Consider the following 17,857-nt stretch of genomic DNA (forward strand, 5'->3'; position numbering starts at 1 on the left):
GGAGTTCCTCAATTTTCTGACAGATTTTAGTCTCCTCTTCACATGTCTTGAGGACTTCATATTGTTCTTCGAACTGTTTATCTTGACGATCACAGTTTGATTATCACAGTTCATCAGGATAGGGGGTATTGGTTTTTCAACCATAGGTAAGTCCATCAAGAGTTCACGAAGCCACTCTGCTTCAACAGTGGCAGTGTCCAATGCTGTGAGTTCTGCTTCCATAGTTGACCTCGTTAAGATGGTTTGCTTGCAAGACTTCCAGGAAACAGCGCCACCACCAAGTGTAAAAACATAACCACTTGCGGCCTTTATCTCATCAGCATCAGAAATCCAGTTTGAGTCACTATAACCCTCCAGTACCCTTGGATACCCGGTGTAGTGAATCCCATAGCTCACGGTGCCTTTCAAATAGCGCATAACTCTCTCAAGCGCATGCCAATGATCATCTTCCGGTTTTGACACAAACCGACTCAGCTTGCTCACAGCAAAAGAGATGTCAGGCCTCGTGGCACTCGCTAAATACATAAGCGAACCAATAATCTGAGAATACCTCAGTTGATCTCTAGCAATCTGTCGATTCTTTCGAAGCAACACACTAGCATCATATGGGTTGGAGAAGGTGTGCAGTCGCTATACCCAAAACGACTCAAGACCTTTTCCACATAGTGAGACTGAAGCAGTGTGATCCCACCATTCTCATCTCTCAACAGCTTGATGTTTAAGATAACATCAGCTACTCCTAGATCCTTCATCTCAAAACAACGAGATAAGAAATCCTTAACCTCCTTGATTAAATCAAGTTTGGTTCCAAATATCAATATGTCGTCGACATACAGACAAAGAATAACTCCTTCGCCCCTACCATAGCGATAGTACACGCACTTGTCACCATCGTTTACTACAAAGCCGGCAGCAGTTAATGTTCTTTCGAACTTCTCATGCCACTCCTTAGGAGCTTGTTTAAGGCCATATAAAGACTTTAATAACTTGCACACCTTTCCTTCCTGACCAGGTAGTACAAAACCATCTGGCTGATCCATGTAAATTTCCTCCTTCAACTCTCCATTGAGGAAAGCTGTCTTAACGTCCATTTGATGAACGAGAAGACCATGGGAGGCAGCCATTGATAGTAGCACCTGAATTGTGGTCAGTCTAGCCACGGGTGAGTAAGTATCAAAGAAGTCTTCACCTTCTTTCTGGGTATAACCCTTGGCCACAAGCCGTGCCTTGTACTTTTCAATCGTACCATCAGGTCTAAGCTTCTTCTTGAACACCCACTTACATCCTACAGGTTTGCACCCATAAGGACGGTCAGTGATCTCTCAGGTACCGTTAGCTAAGATGGAATCCATCTCGCTACATACAACTTCCTTCCAGTAGTCAGCATCAGGAGATGCATAGGCTTCTGAAATAGTCCTGGGTGTGTCATCCACGAGGTACACAATGAAATCATCACCAAAGGACTTTGCAATCCTCTGTCTCTTACTCCTCACAGGAGTTCCATTGTCACCTCAACAGGATTCTCAACGTGTTCCATCGCAATGGTGGGTTCAGGAATTACAGTGAATTCGTCACTAGATGGAGTAGGTATCTCCTGATTTGATGAACTCGACATATCCTTCATAGGAAATATGTCCTCAAAGAAAGTTGCATCATTTGACTCCATAATCGTACCAACATGCATGTCGGACACCTCAGATTTTATTATCAAAAATCTATAGCCGATGCTATGAAAAACATAGCCCAGAATAACACAATCCACGGTTTTTGGTCCAAGCTTGCGCTTCTTGGGAATTGGTATATTGACTTTCGCCAAACAACCCCAAGTACGTAGGTAAGAGAGTTTCAACCTTTTCCTTTCCCATTCCTCAAATGGAGTCATGGTCTTATGCTTTGTGGGAACCCGATTTAGGACATGACACACAGTCATTAGCGCCTCCCCCCACCATTCCTTGGATAGACCCGAAGTGTCTAACATGGTGTTAACCATATCAGTTAGAGTTCGGTTCTTTCTTTCGGCTACCCCATTTGACTGGGGTGAGTAGGGAGGCGTCCTCTCATGGATTATACCATGTTCCGCACAAAACAAATCAAATTCATTGGAAAAATACTCTCCACCACGATCGGACCTAAGCCGTTTAATTTTTTGATCAAGTTGGTTCTCTGCCTCAGCTTTATAGTTTTTGAAGAAAGTCAAAGCCTCATCTTTTGATTTCAGAAGATACACATAACAATATCTAGTGGAGTCATCAGTCAACGTCATGAAGTATCTCTTTCCACCTTTTGTCAACACGCCATTCATCTCACAAAGATCAGAATGTATAAGCTCTAGTGGCGCCAAGTCTCTTGCCTCTGCAGTCTTATGGGACTTGCGAGGTTGCTTAGCTTGCACACATACTTGGCACTTAGAGCCCTTGACAGGAGAGATTTTCGGAATTAAATTCATATTGGCTAGCCGCTTCATGCATCCAAAGTTAATATGACAAAGTCGTGAATGCCAAATATCAGACTCATTATTGTGGCAAACATTATTAATAACTTTAGTGCAAATATCTGACAAAGATAGACGGAACAAGCCTCCGCACTCATAGCCTTTTCCAACAAATTGTCCACACTTAGAAATTACAACTTTATTGGATTCGAAAACCAACTTAAAACCATCTCGACATAAATGGGAACCGCTAACGAGATTTTTATTGATGGACGACACATGCTGAACGTTCTTCAGACGCACGGTCTTCCCCGAAGTAAACTTCAGATCGACCGTACCAACACCTCGAACGATGGCATGTGACCCATTCCCCATCAGCACGGGAGAAGTCCTAGTGGCCTGGTAAGAAGAAAACATGGAGGCGTCAGCACAAACATGTACATTGGCACCGGTGTCAATTAACCAATCAGGGGATTGAAATACTGAAAGGATGGTAGGAAAAATACCGTACCCTGATTCCTTCATATCAGTATCATCGATGACGACATTAGCGGACTTGCCGCTCTTCTCATGTTCGTGCTCCTCAAAGCGGTTAGGACACTTCGGAGCCCAGTGATTAGGATCACCGCAGACATGGCAAAGTCCCTTCCCCTTCTTATGAGAATTCTTCTTGAAGTTGGTAGAATGTGATGGCTTGTTCTTTGTATCAAACTTGCCTTTGCCCCGAGTTTTGTTCTTGTTGTTTTTGAACTTGTTGGGCTGGAAGTTCTTCTTCTGTACCATGTGGGCACTAGAACCTCCCTCAGCAACTCGAGCACGTGTGTCCTTTGCTCTCGCCTTCTCTTCAACATCAAGAGTACCAATGAGATCCGCAACGGAAAACTCCTGTCTCTTGTGTTTCAGGGAAGTAGCAAAATTGTTCCACGAAGGTGGAAGCTTGGCAATGATGCCGCCGGCAACAAATTTGTCCGGCAACACACACTTGAAGTACTCAAGTTCTTTTGCGAGCGACTGTATCTCATGATCCTGCTGTACAACAGCGCGCTCATCAGTCATCTTGTAGTCATAGAATTGCTCCATGATGTACAACTCGCTGCCGGTGTTCGAGGCACCAAACTTGGCCTCGAGCGCAGCCCACATGTCCTTGCCGTTGTCAAACGACATATACGAATCCACAATTGAGTCATCAAGAACACTCAGAAGAGCGCCTTTAAAGAGGGTATCGATCTTCTCAAAAGCTTCCAGCTGTGCTGGATTAAGATCGCCCTCAGGCTTGCCCTTGGTGGCGTCATAGCAGCCCATGGTGTGAAACCAGTAGACTGCTCTCGTGCGCCACCTCTTATATTGCGCCCCCTTAAAGGCAGGCGGCTTCAGATGCGCAGCAAAACCACTCGGAGTAAATTGCCTATAATTAGGTTTTTGGATTGTTGGAAATATGAGCAAATTACTACGAGATTTAATCCGAATAAACAGAAGATAAATCATGACTACAACAACAGAGATTAAACTAATCATGTGAACTAGCATAGCAGATGAACATATCACATCTAGGGCACATACTAGAAACATGAATTCTACCACGATCTCGAACAGGAAGGATAGAATCACATACGGTGCAGCGGGAGCAACACCGCCGGCGTTGACGTTGTCACCCATGTCGTCGAGGACGAGGTTGCCGAGGTCGGGGAAGAAGTCGTCGTTCGCGAAGTCGTCGCTGCCAGCAGTCACGCGAGTGCGCTCCCCAAAAACCTGATCGCCCCTCTCCCGTACAGGATCACGAGAGGCGGGGTTCCGGAGGCCTGCTGTCCCTTCTCCCGGTGCATGCCGAAAGGAGGGATGGAGAAGACTTTCTTGGCGGCGCAATGATCTCGAACGGTGGTGAGAAACCATACGAAGTGGCGGCGGCTAGGGTAGACGTCTGCCTGACTATATAGTGTGGGCCGGGTAGGTCGTGGGAATAAACCCCACGTCCAAGTCGTCACGATCCAAAAGAATCGGAAACAGTTCAGTAATTAACGTGTCCGTTAATTATTAATTAATGACTCATTAATTTTCTCGAGCAACAAAAATATAGACAACGTGCATAGCTCTGTCCTCGGCTCGGCTCAATCCCGCAACCCGCGGTGCGTTGTGACGAGGCGAGGCGTGGCGTGGCAAGGCGAGCGAGGAGGAGGAGCGCGCGTGTAGGTCTTCTCTTTTCATGCTCATACAAGTGGTAGAAGAGCTCACCTTATAAAGAGGTGCAACTCTCTCCCAACTTTCGGGGTGGGACTAAACTTTAGCCTCACTCACTCCACTCACATGTGTGCATGAATGGTCCAAGAGAATTTCAGAATTTTAGTTGGGCTTTGGGCCAAAGGCCTACTAGAAAAATTCCAACAATCCCCCACAAAGTCTCATTGGCACATCTCATCATTTAGTTCCAAAATATTGTTTATATACCGGTGCTTAGTGGAGACTCTGAAGTTGAACTTCCACTTAGAGATTTATGTTACACTAGATCACAACTTGAATAGTGGACTATGCCTTGAACTACAAGTTTTTTGCGAGACGAGTTCCACACAAATTCTTGACCGATACTTGGCTGCCGCAAGGCTTCCCCGCGGGTGGAGCGTATACGTCATACTCCAGGGCCTTTTCATAAATTTATTAGAGAACACCCAATTCTCACAGACTGCGACGTTAATAGTCAAATTCATATAGGTGTGTTCCTCAGAAGATGTTCTGTAGGACAACATCTCTGCTTACCCGAATAAGCCACTTGGAACACATTAACACTACTAGGAAAAGGGCTATAGATGGAATTGACACTAATGGCGCACCAGACATGTGGTGCGCCATTACTATATACTAATGGCGGACCATGTGTTGGTGCGCTATTAGTGTCCAAATACTAATGGCGCACCACATCCACGGTGCGCCATTAGTAAAAAAACTTTTTTAAATTTTTTTCAAAACTACTAATGGCGCACCGTGGGAGTGGTGCGCCATTACTAGTTGACCTAGTAATGGCGCGCCACTCCCACGGTGCGCCATTAGTGAATTTTTTTTAATTTTTTTTCAAAACTACTAATGGCGCACCGTTGGAGTGGTGCGCCATTAGTAACTTGGCCACCACTTCCACCGAATGCACCCCCCCTGCGGACCGCCTTTTCAGTTTAAAAAAAATAAACAAAAATGATGGAAATGTCAAAAAAATAAAAGAAAATAAGTTTCCCATGTGATATGTGGTCTAGTTGTTGTGAAAATTTACAAATATGAATTTCGACTTTATTTGCGAAATCTCTCGAGAATTTGTAAAATGGGCATAACTTTTGCGTACGAACTCGGATGAAAAAGTTTTTTATATGAAAAATCATCTACTCAAAAAGTTACATCCGAATTCAAGCAGAAGCTTCTGTCGTACCCTTTACATGAGGATTCTTCCGCGGAAGAACAACTCATATTCGCCTTGTCACAGGGCGCCGAGCACAACCTGATGACCTATGAGGCGTACGATATCAACGGCTACACATTCTACACCGAGGACAAGGATATGAAGAGCGATGGTTATCAGAACTCCAGGGTAATGATGGAATCCTACACCGGTAACGACAAGGACAGATACTACGGAAGGATCGAGGAGATCTAGGAGCTGAGCTACGCTGGAGAGAAGGTCCCGACGTTCCGTGTCAGATGGGCCAAGAGCGTCCTAAAAGAAGACCGGTATTTCACCACCATGGTTATACCCGAAGCCAAATCAAGACCGCGGGCGCAAACGTCACCGCGAAAAATGAGCCATGGGTACTGGCTTCCCAAGTGGACCAATGCTTCTTCATTACCGACCCGTCAAAGCCCAGTCGTGTTGTCGTGAGGAGAGGCAAAAGGAAGATCATCGGAATGGATGGAGTAGCCAATGAGCAAGACTTCGACAAGTACGGCGACCCGAAGATCGAACATGACGACGACGATGAAGTAGCAACATACACCACAAGAGGAAGCAGGACCATCCTACCTAAAGGACGTCCGTTCCACAGAAGAACTCCATTTGCGAAAAAGAAGGGCAAGAAGATTATGAACAGATAGCTAGCTAAGATCGACTGTATTTAAATCGTAGTCTTCATTTCTCGGTTGTATTTCATGGGCACTTTTTGATATCATGAATATTTTTAAATTTCATGGGCACTTTTTGAATTCATGAATATTTTTTCAAATTTGATGATATTTTTTCATATTCAATATGATAAAAATATTGAATATTCATTTGGACACTCGATCTCGATCCCCCTCCATCTCGATCTCGATTCCCCCTCCATCTCGATCTCGATCCCACCCGCACCCTCCCCCGCTCCACCACCGCCGCCGCCGACCCCCCGCACCCTCCCCCGCTCCACCACCGCCGACAAGCACCCCCCGCACCCTCCCCCGCTCCACCACCGCCGACGAGCACCCCCCGCACCCTCCCCCGCTCCCCGGTGAGCTCCGCCTCCTCTCCCCTCTTCATTTTTTTAAAAATAATAATAAAAAACTGTAGACTACAATTGTTGTTAAACAACAATTATTACTGTTTTTATAAAAATATTACTGTTTCATATTCATATTCATTTTCTAAAAATTATTACATGCAACAAAAAAAATTACTTATGGCGCACCTCTGGCTGGTGCGCCATTGCTATATATATAAAAAAAGATTACTAATGGCGCACCCCTGCCTGGTGCGCCATTGCTATGTAAAAAAAAGATTACTAATGGCGCACCTCTGCCTGGTGCGCCATTGCTATGTAAAAGAAGGATTACTAATGGCGCACCGACCGCGGGTGCGCCATTAGTAAGATTCCCCCCTAGCTAATTCCATCCCTCTCGCCAGATCCCCTTCCTCCCTCTCCCTCGCCCCCTAGCTAATTCCCCCCGCTGCCCCGACCCATGCCGCCGCCGCCCCCGCGCCTCCGTCTCCGTCGCCGCCCCCACGCCTCCGCCGCCCCCGCGCCTCCGTCTCCGTCACCGCCCCCACGCCGCCGCCGCCCCCACGCCTCCGTCTCCGTCGCCGCCCCCGCGCCTCCTCGGACGCCCTCGGACGCCCGCCGATTTCCTCCGCCTCGGCCACCATCGCCACCGCTCGACGCCGAATTCGCGCCGCCTCGACTAGCTCCGGCTACCCCGAGTCGCCCTCGACCTCCCCAGTGAGCACCCGAGCCGCTTCCCCCTCTTCCCCCTCTTGATTTCCTTCTGATGTGTTCTAGGGTTAGGGGTTGGAGAATTTTGGACAAGAAAAGGGGTTGGAGAATTAATTAGCTAGGGTTGGGGGAATTAAGTAGCTAAGGAGATTATGTTTAGAGCATCAATGATGGGTGTTGATATACCTCTGGATAATTTTTATTTTATTCATGTTCTCAAGGAATTGGAATTATCCAGGGAGCAAATTAGTAAGAAAACTGAACACTGTTTAGATATTCATGACTCGAATGGAAATGTCGCCTCCCTGTGTCTAAGTTGGCATGATACTGTAGTGGAAGAGGAGGAGAAATTTACTGTTGTTTCTAGAAGAGAGAAAAAGTCTCCTGCTAAGAGAAATGTCACTATTTCTTCTCTTACCTCCTCTTCTATACCTTGTACTAGAGGTCAGCAAAAGAATATCAGTTCTACTTTGCCCCCTAGTAGACCTGGATACTATTTCTGTTAGGAGATGGTGTTATATTAAGATGCATATATTGTTATGTTACGCAAATTGTATCATCTTGCCACTTAAGTCAGCCTTCCCTTTAAGCAGAAAATTCAGTTAGGAGCTACTAATAGGAGCTACTGTCAAAAAATTCAGTTAGGTACAGTTAGGAGCTACTGTCAAAAAAATCAGTTAGGTACAATTAGCATCATGTAAGAAAATGGCCATAATGTGCCCTGATAATGATATATTTTGTCATAAAAATATATAGTGGACTGCCATGATAATGACATGCTGCTAGTAGTTACTTCCACCATGAGTTTCATTAACAGCAAGTCGGTTTTGTTTATAGTTGAAAGTAAGTGTGTGGTTTGAAAATCAAACAGAAATGTTTTCTTAACTTAGAAGCCTGTTACTGCACCTGTACTGCACATTACAAAGTCTCCTAGTACTTAACCCACCCAAGCTATGAGGCAAAAATTTCAGTTAACTGTTATGGACAATTATCAATTTTCTGTAATGATGATGGAACATTATAAAGCATTGTACTCCAGTGTATATGAAGGATACAAAAATTTTAGCAACTTCTCTGATTTTATAAAGTTGTTCTTATATGGGTGAAACTTCACTTGTTTTTAGGCTAGTGCAGGGTGTTGCTTTATTCTGTCATCATTTGTAACTATGTCACAAATAAATTGTTCCTTCTTCTGTATTTGAAGTAATGACTGTTCATAAGCTGAGGCATGGATTAAGTTGTTTCTTTGCTGTACCATTATATCTGGATGATTTTTTGTTTGGTAACCTATTATATCTGGAATGGAAGCTCACATAAGTTGAGCTGATTTTTTTCCATATGAAAGCAGAGGACCATATGGTCTGTGGCTGGGTTTTGTCTCCGACCATTGTGTCGTGATGAATTTGCAGGTACCCCAAGAGGCCCTTGAGTCTGTCGGAATGTCGATTAACTTCCGTTCCGGCAAATTCGGGTACTCCATATGTTCTATTTTTAGCAAAGGTCATGCTGAAATTTTCCATGAATTTTAGCATGACTTTGCTAAAAATAGGACATATGGGGTACTTGCGACTAATGCATGGGCCGTGGTATCGTAGTATTTAGTTAAGTAGGATCAATTGCCCCGCCATTCTTGCTGCATTAAACCATAGGTGGCAATAGAGCCAAGTGATTAGGCCCAACTTAGAATTCTCCTTAGCATCGATAAACCCTAGATGATAAACCCAACATAGGTGGCAATAGAGCCAAGTGATTAGTGCCAAGTGATTAGGCCCAACCTAGAGTGCCTCGGCATCGATAAACCCTAAATGATGAAAACTTAACTTGGCTTCTATAGGGTGCCTCGGTGTCGATGAGAACCTAAATGATGTACGCTTAGGCTTTTAGGGTGCCTTGGCGTCGACAAAACCTAAATGATGAAAGCTTAGGCTTTTAGGGTGCCTCGACGTCGACAAACCCTAAATGATAAAACCTTGGCTTTTAGGGTGCCTCGGTGTCGATACGAACCTAAATGATGAAAGCTTAGGCTTTTAGGGTGCCTCAGCGTCGACAAACCCTAAATGATAAAAGCTTAGCTTTTAGGATGCCTCGGTGTTGACAAACCCTAAATGATGTAGTTTTGAATTATGAACGTAGGATATGTCGTCATCATCATTGGACGACGAAATTCTCCTGGCGGAGTGCGACTGGTGCCACGACGATCGAGGTCTGTGCGACATGCCTCACCTAGACGATGATCGGCGCTTCAGCATTAAGCTCGAGGAGACCTTCGAAGTTGAAACGGTACACAACGACGACAAGTGTTATTTTCATAATTAAGCATGACTTCAACTATTTCAACGTGTAATTTTCATCTTTTACAATTCGAGTATAGCTTATCCCATGCCATGCAAGACGCTATGTCTTGGAGAGGATGGATTTTGAAGACCATGAAATTTCCGAAACAAAGAAAATTCACCTAAGGACTCATCACGATGTGGACTTTGAAGTAAATCTATATAATTCTGAGAGCGTAACCCATTTTGGTTGCAAAAATTGGGAAGCATTTTGCAAGATGTATGGTTTTGATGAGGGTATGCTTATCACCATGGATCTTGGTAATCCTGACATCAACCAAGACAATATGGACATTTGGGTCCTTGTTGATACACCTCCAGTTCTACCGCTATGTGAGTTTCTCAAACATAGTTATTAGCTAATTTATATTGTTTATTTCGAAATAGTTGACAGCTTATTTCCATTGACAGCTTATTTTTATTGTTCAAAGAATGTGCGGGAGATGGTAGACAAAACCCACTACACCGATGGCTCCGAATTAACAACTTACAAGGAGAAAAATCATCTGGTCGGATTTTGTACTGACATTGAGAATTACATTATCCACAATCAAACTCCTCAACATTATGGTAAATACGTGCCACTAGTGCATGTGTTCAACTACGGTAACTACCATGGAGATACCCTGGTAAGATTTTTACTATTACGACATCCGTGCATCTTTTGCATACTTCTAAAACTAGTACATCATTGCTAACTATGAAATTATTACTATGTTTTTCAACAGATAATCCCAGAGAATTGTGTGCCTCATATGATGTATCAGAAAGGTAGTCTTAATGTTTTGAACATACAGCCAGGTCGTCCTACGAATCTCAACTGTCCATACGAGATTTCTAAAAGAATTGGAGACATGAAAATCAAAGGATGGAAAAAATGTATGGACAGTCGTAAGGAGCTTCTTGGAAGCAAAAGGAAGCGAAGCGCAAGAATTGGAGACAGGATGTTCTCCATTCTCCATAATGGAGAGTCAGGGTCTATATTGTTTTATGCAATTTTAGCTTAAATAGGGTATTTAGGTCCTGCCTAATACTGATGATCATGTGCTAAGAACAATTAAGTAGGGTTGGTTCGATGACTATCAAGATGATGATCGTATGAATTGTTATGAATAACGAGTAGAAGTTGTATGATGATGATTAGTAGGACTTGTTAGGATTAGTATTACTTCCGACAAACTCGATACTCGCGGTCTCGAGACTTGTAATGTTTTATCTTTGTACGGTCTTTTGAATTCGGAGACTAATATGATGAATTCTATTCGGAGACTAATCTTCTATTGTATTCGATGAATCTGCTGTTGCTGTGTGCTACTGTCTATATTCTGTCAAATAATATATTTTGTAACCTGTGCAAAAATCAGAAAAGTAAAAAAACCTAATATTCATACTAATGGCGCATCACTACAGAGTGCGCCATTAGTATGCCAAGTATACTAATGGCGCATCCATCCGCAGTGCGCCATTAGTGTGCCAAAGCACATGGTTAAATATGGCCCTGGGAGGCATACTAATGGCGCATGGTGTTATATACTAATGGCGCACTGGGTGGTGCGCCATTAGATACTAATGGCGCACCAGTGGTGCGCCATTAGTAATAAATACTAGTGGCGTGATACTAATGGTGCACCAGTGATGCGCCATTAGTAGGCAAAACTGGTGCGCCATTAGTAGGCCTTTTTCTAGTAGTGTAAGATAAGTATCAACTTGCCATGCAGATCAGGAGAGTATTGCATCTTCACGGAGTGGGATAGTTAATATAGGGATACTCTCCTCCTAGCTGACCAACAGCTTTTCTCCCACTTCTACTTCACGGGATCTCCGATCACATAGAGTGGGTTACCACTATGGACAACTCATGCGGTGGGTCTCAAACCCATCTCCATCGATGCATTATCTATCACATTACGTGATAGACCCTTTGTGAAGGGATCTGCCAAGTTTTTCGACGTCTGGAGATAATCCAGCGTAATAACTCCGGAGTTCCTCAATTTTCTGACAGATTTTAGTCTCCTCTTCACATGTCTTGAGGACTTCATATTGTTCTTCGAACTGTTTATCTTGACGATCACAGTTTGATTATCACAGTTCATCAGGATAGGGGGTATTGGTTTTTCAACCATAGGTAAGTCCATCAAGAGTTCACGAAGCCACTCTGCTTCAACAGTGGCAGTGTCCAATGCTGTGAGTTCTGCTTCCATAGTTGACCTCGTTAAGATGGTTTGCTTGCAAGACTTCCAGGAAACAGCGCCACCACCAAGTGTAAAAACATAACCACTTGCGGCCTTTATCTCATCAGCATCAGAAATCCAGTTTGAGTCACTATAACCCTCCAGTACCCTTGGATACCCGGTGTAGTGAATCCCATAGCTCACGGTGCCTTTCAAATAGCGCATAACTCTCTCAAGCGCATGCCAATGATCATCTTCCGGTTTTGACACAAACCGACTCAGCTTGCTCACAGCAAAAGAGATGTCAGGCCTCGTGGCACTCGCTAAATACATAAGCGAACCAATAATCTGAGAATACCTCAGTTGATCTCTAGCAATCTGTCGATTCTTTCGAAGCAACACACTAGCATCATATGGGTTGGAGAAGGTGTGCAGTCGCTATACCCAAAACGACTCAAGACCTTTTCCACATAGTGAGACTGAAGCAGTGTGATCCCACCATTCTCATCTCTCAACAGCTTGATGTTTAAGATAACATCAGCTACTCCTAGATCCTTCATCTCAAAACAACGAGATAAGAAATCCTTAACCTCCTTGATTAAATCAAGTTTGGTTCCAAATATCAATATGTCGTCGACATACAGACAAAGAATAACTCCTTCGCCCCTACCATAGCGATAGTACACGCACTTGTCACCATCGTTTACTACAAAGCCGGCAGCAGTTAATGTTCTTTCGAACTTCTCATGCCACTCCTTAGGAGCTTGTTTAAGGCCATATAAAGACTTTAATAACTTGCACACCTTTCCTTCCTGACCAGGTACTACAAAACCATCTGGCTGATCCATGTAAATTTCCTCCTTCAACTCTCCATTGAGGAAAGCTGTCTTAACGTCCATTTGATGAACGAGAAGACCATGGGAGGCAGCCATTGATAGTAGCACCTGAATTGTGGTCAGTCTAGCCACGGGTGAGTAAGTATCAAAGAAGTCTTCACCTTCTTTCTGGGTATAACCCTTGGCCACAAGCCGTGCCTTGTACTTTTCAATCGTACCATCAGGTCTAAGCTTCTTCTTGAACACCCACTTACATCCTACATGTTTGCACCCATAAGGACGGTCAGTGATCTCTCAGGTACCGTTAGCTAAGATGGAATCCATCTCGCTACATACAACTTCCTTCCAGTAGTCAGCATCAGGAGATGCATAGGCTTCTGAAATAGTCCTGGGTGTGTCATCCACGAGGTACACAATGAAATCATCACCAAAGGACTTTGCAATCCTCTGTCTCTTACTCCTCACAGGAGTTCCATTGTCACCCTCAACAGGATTCTTAACGTGTTCCATCGCAATGGTGGGTTCAGAAATTACAGTGAATACTAAGAAGACTAGGCCCGCAAGGGTCCTTTTTTCTGGTTTTTTTAGAATTTTTTTTACCGCCGTTGTTTGAATGACGCGTGTGCACGGTAGTTTCCTAGAATGTGATTTATCATATTTTTTGCTTGGGTCTGTTAGGCACGTTTGATTTTGTTGTCCTATGTGCCCTTATCTATTCACGTGTGCATCCTACCAGAAAGTTCCTCTTGTTTTTTAATTTTGACAGTACGTGTCCGTTCCAGAGTTACGTGGGTCAGTTGCGCGCCACGCGCCCCTGCATGTCGCCACGTCCACCTCACATGCAGTTGACCAGCAATTCCATCGATGACACGTTGTCTTCTAGAATTTGCTGGGATTTTGTCTCCTTCAAATTTTCTCTCTATCGTACTTTCTGGTCAAATCGTTTGCCACCGCTCCGCCGCTGTAAACACAAATAAAAAGGCCCCCGCATGTGCCCAAATGCCCAGTACTAGCCAGCGGATCGCAAGGGAGCTCCTCCACCCCAGAGGCCCAGACGCGGCCGCCTCCTTTTTCCACCGGCACCGGGATGGCGCGGCAGCCCCCTTTTTCCTCTGGCACCGGGACGACGCGGCCGCCGCCTATGCTGCTCCATCCCACCGCAACGTCGTCGCTGGCCCTAGCCACGACTTCGTCGACGCAGCGACCGGAGCGGCGGATGCAGTGCAGCCCGTATGGTGCGGCGGCGGCGGCTGAATCCATGACGGCGACAACGTCCAGCGGTTCCCGCCGGCCCAAGCAGGTCCATCTTCTCCCCCAACCCCTCTCATGGGCTCCTCGCTGTCGCCTCGACGGCTGGGCCCCCTCCGCAACCGCCGGCCACCGGCAGCAGCCCCAGGGCCGATGGCGACTTTCAGGCTGCGGCATTGCTCAACACCGGCGGCCTCCACGCCTAGCCCCAGCAAGCATCTCTCTCTCTCCCCCCGTTCTTCTTCTATGCTGTGCCAGTACGTACCACGGTGGCCATCCGTTGCCCAGGCCTGTCCATGCATTGCAGGTACTCATACTTCTCTTCTTCCTGAATAGATGCTCTTCTGGCATCCACTGCTTTTCTTTGATTTAACCCCTATAATTTTTCATCTTCGGTTGTGCAGATTTTTGTGTATGTGACTTTAAGGTGTTTGATGAAAATCAAGCAGGGTAGGAAAAGATTTATTTCTGTTTATACTCTTTTGTGTAATCAAATATTTCTTTTTCTTCTGCTGGGTGGTTGGGGGTTTGTTTTGGGATGTTCCATTGAATTTGAGAAGACTTTTCATGCTTATTTGGAGGCACCAGGGTCAACTAATTCTGATCCTAGCATAAGTATACTCAAAGGGAGTATTAATTAGGCACAGTCTGTCTAGAGCATTGCACTGTGTTTTTGCTTTGCTAATACTGATGTGTAAGTCAAGAATGTGCGAGTGTATTGACCTTTCTCTTTTGAATAAAGAGATGTGTAAACAACAAACTGATTCATAAACGTACAAATTTTGTTCACTAGATACACTGCATGTTCAACACAGATGATCATCAGTGATATGACAGGGTCAACTATTTTCCTAATAATTAGTGGTTATTTCCTATGAGGGAGCCTTTCTACATCTCACGTAGCAGATCTTCTTCGCAACTCTCTTGCTCTTTCATAAGAAGCTATACTTTGCAAGGGTCTCAAAGAAAAAAGTCTGTATTCAACAGACAGTAGATAGACATTTTGAAGCATCATTTTCGAATATAAATTGGTTTTCTTTATACTCTGGAGATATTACCTCTCTCAACTCTTATCATATAGCAGAGACTGAATGATCCTAACGGCAAGATGTCGACATAGTATCCAGGTCTCAGTATACACACTAAAAAAGAGCAGTTGTTTCCCACTCATCCTTTCAACAACCGCAACTATTTTCCAACTTTTTGAGTGACATAGAATTCTATGTTCTGTTTGATTCCTTGCAACCAACAAAAAAGATTGGCTACACTCTATTGTTTGTTCTATATTTTCATTCTTGCTTTTCCTTCGGCTACCTCAACCAGAAAGGGGGAGAAGTGGGTAGCTAGCTTTTTTCAAGTCCAGCAGAATTTATCATTGATCTATGCATGATTGAACACCAATTGCGGCATTCATTGTGTACTACTACAGTCTTATTGTTGAGATGGTTCTCTTACATTGGTTGAACAAGCTGTGCATTATTGAGTAATGCTGAATGGAACTATCTATTTCTTTTGCCGATGGTGAAGGAATTACTGATCTCAATTTGCCTGCAAGCTTCATGGACTGCTCTGAGTTGAGTGCCAACTGCTAAGGTACTATCCTAATATATATAAGATTTCCCATCGGAAACTTGAAATCGTAGGGTATACCAAACTGTTGCATTATGGCCATTCGGTTCATTTTATTTGCATTAATGTATGAAGTCTTTTCTCTCGGTGTTGGAAGACAAACTGAAAAATGTTCCCTCTATTTACAGTTATGTTCACTTTAGATATATGAAAATCTTTGATTTATTTTGTCAATTGTGTTCTTCATCAGATGTTGTTCTTAAAAGGTTGCTGATTACACCTAGAGAGATCCTCCTATAAAAGTAGAGTTGCGCTCTTTCACGCACATCACCCGTGGATCTCAGTGGATCTAGATAGGCAACATTCAGATTGCGAAAAACATAATTTACCTGCTATTCTTTCTGGCCAACAATAATCTTCCCGGTGACTAATATATATATATATATGATTCTTGGGCTCATCACAAGATTATAGTGGGCATGTGCATTTTCTGCAAGGGAAGATCATAGAACACATGTAACTTGGTTCTATCTGAAACAAAGAAACTATACACTAGATAAAATGATTAGTCTCTGAAGGGTTAAGCTTATTTTTGGTTAATCTACTGCTTCAAGTTTGCTTCATCAAATGATGCCTTTTTTGGCCATTTTAATATTTTACGTTATGGCATTCCATGATAGTTTGCCCACTTATTCTGTAGCCACCCTTTCTGATGACCAAATCATGATATTACTTTGTTTTTCCTTTTGATACGTGTGTGAATTTTCGCAGCACTAAACAACAATGCATGAATACAACATAAGATATGACAGTAAGGTTTGCTTACCCTTGGTGATCATCCAAGAGTTGATGTTTTCTCTCTGAATTGGGAACAATAGTCCAACTAAATAAATATGGACGCTTTTGCATAGGCGGTTCTTATAAACAAATAATTATAGTATGATTATTTATTTTGTGCACCTGCAAGATGCTATTACTTGTCCTATAGGATTGATTAATTGGCTTGGAATTACAGAGGGATAATTATCTTACTCGGATCTGGACTATAACTTTTTTGGTTTCAGGTATGCAGAATTATGGCTTTTTGTAACCTGGGTGGTTAGTAGATTAGATTTAGCAGAGCTTTTCAAATCTGTTCAAACATCTCAGTGGATCAGATCTATGTATTTATTGTTTATTTAAATATCATTGTCCTTTTAAAAGGAAATGTACCATTTTTCGTTTAAGTTTGTTGACCAAGGTTGTCAAAGTAGTAAACTCAGCCACTGTGGCATGATCAACTTTTATGAGCAACTTCTTTATACTGGGCAAATCAAATGTAGGTCCAAGTGGCTTCGCGACAGGGTTTTGAAACACTGCTTGTGGGTGACCATGGGATGCCCGTAGGAGGGACAAATAAACATAGCATACAGAGAAATAATTGATTCATCACAAGTACATGCAGTCTTTCTTTGGTCATACATGCAGTTTAAGTTTTCTTGGCAGGCCATTTTACTCAATTTAATTATCTTATTTTCATTTGAGAACATCTTAATGTTCTCGCTTTGTACTGGTAAAGGAATGCAAGTGTTGGTATTCTGGTTATATTGATGTTTTTGCCGTCAGTACAACATTGCCATGTACTGATATATATGGGATAATAAGCTTCAGTGTATGGAGCTGTTGTTAACTTCTGCTCCCATCATGCACGGCGTTTTCCCTTGATGTATAGCTGCACTTATTAGCAATGTGTGTCACCTGTTAGCGATGTACACAGTGATTTCCGCAATTCTTACGGGAGAGTCACCTCTGTTTAATGCACCTGTTTCAGTAGAAGCACAAACAGCCCTCCATGAAAACTTCTACAGTTTTATGTTTACGTCACAATACAGAGACATGAGTTTTTATAATTAAGTTGGGACATAAGTTTTAGTATAGTTTCTGATTGTATCTTCAATGACTTGTTGGACAGCCGTACTTTCTAGCATATCAACCTGATACAAACTCTTATATTGATGTAACAACTGTTTCCCTAAGAAGACTCTTATATTGGTTGCAGTTGCCTGTACTTGAGTCGTCTATGGTGTAGTGTAACTAGATCTAATGAATGACTTGGCAGCGAATTAAGTCTTGGGAC

The 17,857-nt window shown here is 43.4% G+C and overlaps 1 long non-coding RNA gene across 3 annotated transcripts; it reads left to right on the plus strand.

Annotated features, from left to right (window-relative positions):
* The first annotated feature begins 13,896 nt into the window (after positions 1–13,896).
* On the plus strand, positions 13,897–17,325 carry LOC125540056 (uncharacterized). 3 transcript variants are annotated; one of them, XR_015617527.1, is made up of 3 exons: positions 13,910–14,479; positions 14,577–16,805; positions 17,064–17,325. It is a non-coding gene; the product is annotated as an uncharacterized LOC125540056 (long non-coding RNA). The 3 variants fall into 3 exon arrangements; XR_015617528.1 differs by having other exon boundaries at positions 14,577–15,765; positions 16,806–17,325; XR_015617526.1 differs by having other exon boundaries at positions 13,897–14,479; positions 14,577–17,325.
* The last annotated feature ends 532 nt before the right edge of the window (positions 17,326–17,857 follow it).

This window comes from Triticum urartu, chromosome 2A (assembly GCF_056163025.1).
Source record: "Triticum urartu cultivar PI428250 chromosome 2A, HENAU_Tu73, whole genome shotgun sequence".
NCBI classification, from domain to species: Eukaryota; Viridiplantae; Streptophyta; class Magnoliopsida; order Poales; family Poaceae; genus Triticum; species Triticum urartu.